Source organism: Vombatus ursinus, unplaced genomic scaffold, assembly GCF_900497805.2.
Source record: "Vombatus ursinus unplaced genomic scaffold, bare-nosed wombat genome assembly UNPS02013931.1, whole genome shotgun sequence".
NCBI classification, from domain to species: domain Eukaryota; kingdom Metazoa; phylum Chordata; class Mammalia; order Diprotodontia; family Vombatidae; genus Vombatus; species Vombatus ursinus.
Genome location: NW_020953709.1, coordinates 625,169 through 632,005, shown reverse-complemented (window position 1 = coordinate 632,005; position 6,837 = coordinate 625,169).

The window sequence follows — 6,837 nt, the reverse complement described above, 5'->3', positions numbered from 1 at the left end:
GAGCCAACCATCCCCATCATGAGACCTTTGCTTGCTTCTCTGCTGCTGGTCATGCTGGCTGCTATTAAGGTGAGTGGCCTTGCACTGGAGGTGGTGAAAGGGGGTTGTGTTTCCTATCCACCTCCTCTGGAAGTGGGAAAACTGTAGTAAAAAACATGGAGCTTTTCAGCTTAGAATGCAGGGTATTTCATGGGATAGAACAAAGATTCATAGATTCACAGCGGAAGAGCCTTTCGGGGACATCTGACTCACTTTACAAATGAGTAAACTGAGTTTAATGAAGGAAAAGTGACTTTCTCAGGGTCATACAACCTGGGAGCATCTCAGCAAGGATTTGAACCTAGGTCTTCCTGACTTCACATCCAGCACCCTATCCATTACTCCACACTGCCTCTTCAAGAACCACCTGACAAGGAGCTCAAAACAAGTTTTCAGGAGTTCCTAAGAAGTCAGCTTGTCATCATTCCCCAGCCTCCATGCAGGACCCCATCTGCCATCATCCTCCCAAAGGAGGGGTTTCTCCACCCACCTCCCTTCTCTACTTCTCCTTGCTTAAGTCAGAAATTATGTCAAGGAAAGAACCAAGGAGCTGGCCAACAAAAAAAGACAGTGGAACTCTACTCAAGTCCCCCAGCCTCTCACCCTCCTTCATGCATTTCCTTTTTATATCTTCTAGCGGATGCTTTGGGGCTTGAATTCTTTCCCAAATTCAGAGGTGAAATTGAAAGCGTGATGATGTCTATAGTGAAGAGTAAAGAGTGCCGGAAAAATCTGGATATAGAATATTGGCTATTCCTCAATGTATATGACCTGAGAGCTCTTATGCTTACTTCTCTGTTGCTATTGAGCCCCACCCCAGACCTGAGGCACAAATGGCCACATTTTTGGTAATGCAACCTTCTTTGTTCCCTGCTCCCTTCATTCCCAGCACCAGATTTCCTTCCTTGGATGAGAGATCTGAGCCAGGTTGGGTGAAGCAAGATGTCTTCCTTCCCATACTAAGATAACTGAGGCTGCTTTCCTTTCCTAGGTTAGGAAACTCAGCTCTCTTCCCTCCATGGCCAGGATGTGGGCCTGGATCCCCTTATCTCTAAGTCCAAAAATAAGTCACTGCTTTTATGATGTCTTCTTAGATTCTCCTGGGTGCCCCTCCTCCCAATCCATCACTAGCATTAGGGACGAATCACTTGGGACACCCAGGGCTCCAGGTTGTTTGTATTCAGACTTTGGTATGTTCTGCTTCCTCTCTCCAAACATGCTTGTGTTGGAGCTGAATCCTGAAGGCTAATCCCTTCCCATTCACTGGCTATTTGGTACCGTGTATAGTCTGCAAGGATTAATATAGCTGGGGTGGGAGCGATTGGACTGACCCGTTCCCTCAGGGGCAGTGGGGCCATATTAACTTTCTCTCTGTTTCAGGAATTTAGGAATGTTGAATTGAAACCAGAATATGAAGTCTATTTCTCTAAGAAAACCCGATCTTCCCTTGGAGGTGTTGGCCCAGCTATCAGCTTGTTCTAGCCTCCTCGTCATCCTCTTGCTCTTGTCAGCCAAGAGTCCAATTCCTGTAGGATATAGTGAGAGAAACAGCCTATGATCCTGAGATTGTGTTTCAAATCTTCCTCTCAATGAATCAGATGCAAAGCAATTCTGTGTCTGTCCTTGTTTTCACTCATCTTTGATGCCTGAGGTCTTGGGTTGGGAGGTGATGGAGTCATGAAGTTGTTAGTGAAGTTGGTGATGGAGCCCATGAAGTTCATGGGTATGAATTGGGGGGGGGGGGCGTCCATTTTCCTGAGTACTGTCAGATAACTTTCTGAAGCACAGGGGATCTGATCCTTTTAGACCCTTTCACTGCTGGGTCATGCAATGTGCATGGTCACTTAAGCTGTCCATGTCATCATTCCACTTTTGGAAAATGCACAGGCATAATGCAGGTGGGGCATCCTCAGAGCAGCCATGGTGATGGGTCCTGGTCTCCTTCTTGAAAATGATCAAGAGTCAATGCCTACAGATGTCATCCTGCCTGCCCGAAGGAGCTGAGCTAGGGAACCCAAAGAGATCAGCCCCATTCAGTAAATCCTGATGAATCTGCTCCTGTGTGCAGACATGTATGGGGTAGAGCACACTCCAGTCTCTGCACTAAGAGAGCTCACTGAGGGAGTATGGTAAATGCAGAAGACCCCCACCTGGATGACAATAATACATACCATTAGAGAATAAATTGGAGAAGAGGTGGCCAAGTGTTGTTGGAGGTGTGACAGAAAGGTCATTACCACTGGGCTTAACATTAGAAGCTGAGTGTGCAAGGCATGGCAGGGTAAGACATTCCAGATCCAAAGCCTAGTGCTGGTCAGATTGGGGATGTGCGTGAAAAGTGATGGGGTTGGATTAAGGCTCATGCCATGGCTAGAGGAAAGAGAGAGGTGTCCAGGTTTGCTTGAGAACAGTGTGCCTCATAGCGTCTGAACTGGTCTAGAAATCCAGGCTGGTCCAAAATGAATGGGGCTTAGGGCTGCAAGGAATGGAGTCAGTGATGAGTTTTGAGATTAGTGATAGGCGAGCATATCTTCACTTTAACAACCTAAGTTTAGCACGGATGTTGCAGGATCAGAGGGACTGACACAAAGGGGTCAGAAGGTGAGCTGGAGGGGGAAAGAGGACAGGAGGGAAGAGTGGATAGGAGGGAACTGCAAGGGTCCAAGCAGGTGGTACGGATGGCCTGTACTAGGCTGGTGGTAATGGGGACAGAGAGCAGAGGACCGAGGCAATAAATGGAGGGCGGGGGGATCGACAAGGAATGAATGAATGAAAAATAATTTATTAAGCACTTCCTGGGCGCAAAGTGCTAGGGCAACAACCAGAAAAGCCAGACAGTCCCTGTGTTTTAGGTGTTCACATTATAATAAAAGGAGACAACATACATTGGAGATTTCCACATCAGGACAGGTAGAAAGGCCCAATGGCTCCTTCAGCATAGTTGATAGTAATGAGTCTTCTTTGTTTCTTTCTTTTTAATTTTCAACATTTACTTTCATAAGATTTTGAGTTCCAAATTTTTCTCCCTCCCCAAGAGAGCAAGCAATCCGATATAACTAGAAGCAACAAGGAGGAGCAGGGAGTTTGCCAATCCAATCTTCCAAGTCTGTGACCGGGGGTGGGGGGGGGTTGGAGGGGGTGGAAGAAGATCATCCATTCAGGCACATTCAGTAGGGGAAGAGCAGTGGTGACTGATAAGCTGAAGAGCATCAAGACTGAAGACCCCAGCACAATGGTGGGAATGGAGACCATGTCATGTGAAGGTCAGGTGAAGGAATTAGGGGATGCTTCACCCAGAGGACAGAAACTCCAGGGACAGACACCACGGCAGCTGTGTCAGTGTACTTCAAGACTGTCACAAATGGAGGGATTGGACTTGCAGTGTTTGTCCAGAAGAGAGAATGAGGAACAATGTATGGAGGCTGCAAAGGGGCAGGCTGGGGCCAGATGGGAGGAAATACCTCCCCACAAGGAGGGCGGCACAAAAGGAGATACTCCTTTAGAGACAGAAGCTTCTCTCTCACTGGAGCTCTTCGGGAAAAGTGGGTGCCTACTTAGAGAGCTTATAGAGGGCATTCTTGATCAGATATGAGTTATATTAGCTGGCTTCAGTGGGCACTTTGCAGTTCAAGAATCTAGGATTCATATACAACTATGGAAAGTGTGCTTGATGTTATACACAAACCTTTCCAAGGAGAGGCTCCATCTGGCCAACAGCATCCTCTTCTCTGCCTACATCCCCTTCTGAAAACCCAGGATTATATGTTATACCCAAACATAATGAAATAAAGTATGATATCTACAAGAACCCAGTGGGATTGAATCCTTCTGAACAAAATTAACCGGAAACATTACCCAGGAGTTTTTGTTATTCTTCTGTACTTGAGCAACTGGGGACCCTACTTAAGCAAAAGAATAGAATCCTCTCAGGCAATCAAGCAAGCAAGCACCAGATAGTTATCAAATCTTTATTATGTAGCAGCTGCTGTGCTAGGTGTTGGAGATAAAATGAAAGTGTCTGCCCTCCAGGAGCTTCCATTGTATCTGTGGGGACAACAGGCACACATATATGCATGTCTGGCATATATACAAGGTAGTTGGGGGGGGGAGGAAGGGAGGGAGGCAGACATAGAGGTACTAGCAACTGGAGGAAACAGGAAAATCCTCATGCATAAAGTAGCAACCACATTTCCCACCCCCGAAGTAAACAGCTTTTGAATGGTGAAAAGGTTTGTCTCTAGCTAGAACATGAGACACTAGAACTCAACCTCAAGGACTTACACATACACTACAAAACCTGTAGGGCTACATGGAAGCGCTCCAAATGCTTCCCAAGGTTACCAGTGAAAGCAGTGGTGTTGAGGTATCAGCACCATGGCCAGGGGCAGCAGGAAGCCTGAGAGTGCAGTTCAATCGTTATTTTGTCCTGTCCAACTTTTTGTGACTCCATTTGGGGCGTCCTTGGCAAAGATACTGCCAAGATACAAATTGCACACCACCTTGGGGAGGGAGGCGGGGCGGAAGGGGGAGAAAAATTTGAAACTCAAAAACTTATGGAAATGATTAAATAAATGAAAAAAGAAAAGAAGCTGAAAGGAAATGCTGAGTCAGAAATCTCTCTGAGGTGGAAACTGAGGCACTGATGAGAAGAAAAGGTGATTTTCCAAATGTGCTTGACCCAAGACTAGAGCTCAGGTTTCCTATCTTTTCCCACTTACCCAACTCCACTGATTATAACACCATCCAGTCTTCCTGACTCCACCTCAGCACTCTCAGCTGAGCTCCAGACGCACATGTCACTTACCTGTGGAACACCTCCATCTGGATGGCTTACTGGCCCTTTCAACACAGCCTTCCCAAATGGGGTTCTCCTCCCCCAAACGTTCTCCTTCTTCTAGTTGTCTATCTATGAGAGCAATATAAATTTATTCTCCTATTTTAATCCCTTTCAAGCTGTCCATGACTGGTCCTTCATCCTTCCCTCTCAGAGCTGATGAGTTGCAAGTCTCATTGATTCTTGCTGCCCAACATGTCTTGCCTTGGTCCTCAGTTCTCTGTCCCCATTATCACCAGTCTGATGCAGCCTCTCAGTACCACCCACCTAGATTACTATAGTCATCTCTTACAAGCTCTTCCCTCTTCCACTCTCTTCCTCATCTGTCAAACTTCTAACCTCCTTTTGGCCTTCACTCTGGACCTCTAGTATCTCTGCCAGACTTATTTCAATTAGGCAAATGATCTACTTTTATCCCTGATTTGCTCAGAAACCATCAGAGACTCCATTAAACAAACAAGGACTGTTTTTGTCTTTCTTTATATCCTCTGCATGTAGCATGGGGTCTGGCACGTAAGAAACATTTGCTGGTTACTGACCGACTACACTCATTGAACAGAGCTTTGTATGTTCTGGCTCCACTCTGTGTCCTCAGTATAATCTCATGTCCCTCATTACCATTTAATCTCTTCTCCTGAAAATGTGCCCTCCACTCTGGCCTCAGAGAACCCCCTGCAGTTTCATGTCCCTGACTTGATCCATGCTATCCTTTATATGTGGAATATATTGCCTTGGTGGTAAAGACAAATGGAACTTCTTTTGGCCAACACATAATACTCCATATCCCATCTCTGCTTTCGCACTGGCTGTGCCCTGTGTTCGGAGGTGCCTTCCTCCTCACCTTCACCTCATTCAACTCCTTATGTCCTTCAAAACTCAGCTTAAGTGCCATCTACATGAAGATGTTTTTGATTCAACTATCTGCTAGTGATCTTTCTCCCCCCCCAAAAAATGACCTTATGAGCCTTCACAGAGGAGATGACTCCTGAATTGTGCCTTGAGGAGAAGGAAATGCATTCTAGGCTTTGGGAATGGCATGGGCCACCATAAATAGCTGTCCACTTTGGAAAATAGAATGACGGAGTGAAACTAGACCAAAGAGGTCCCTTCCTGGTGGCCAGATTTCAAAGAGCTTCAAAAGGAAGGCTAAAGAGTTTGCATTTTATCCCACGGTCAATAGGGAGCCACTGATTTTTCTTAAGCAGGAGAATGACATAGTCAAATCCATGCATTGAAGAAGATGATTTTCTTCAAGTCAGACAGATGGAGACATGTTCAAGTGAAAACATCTGTTTTCTTCTGACTCTATGAGAACCCCATGAAAATGAGATCTACAAGACTGTCCACATCATTTTCTATTCATGGTATTAAATCTTTGCAACATGGGGCCTTGTTTCAACCTTGCAGACCTTCCATTTATGTGCCAATGGTTCTAAGGGGCCAAAGGAATTTTGTTTACCTCAACTGAGGAAGGCAGACACATTTGGGGGACAGTTCTAGAACCATACTAATCAGGAGGTAAAAGAGGTCCAACCTCACTACTTCCCTCCACTATTTGGGAAATAGCCCAGATTTGAAGGGCTGAACTTTATGCATGTTCCAACTTAGCAAACTGAGATCAGGTATAAGAGCCAATAGAGAAAATGGAATGTACATGTTGAAACCTCATTAGGTACAGATACTATTTACGAGCTTCCTGTGTCCTCACTACAGATTATTATTATCTATTTTCTAAAGTCTTTACAAGATCCCCAAGGCAAATGACCAGATACCTTTTCCCTTCTTCCCATGGGAACGGGTGGCTATTTCTTTATAGAGAAGCTACAGCTGTGACTTTTTACTCCAAGGAGAACATTTTTTAAGTTGTTGACCTTAGGGGCAGCTAGGTGGCACAGTGGATAGAGCACCGGCCCTGGATTCAGGAGGACTTGAGTTCAAATCTGGCCTTAGACACATAAAACTTA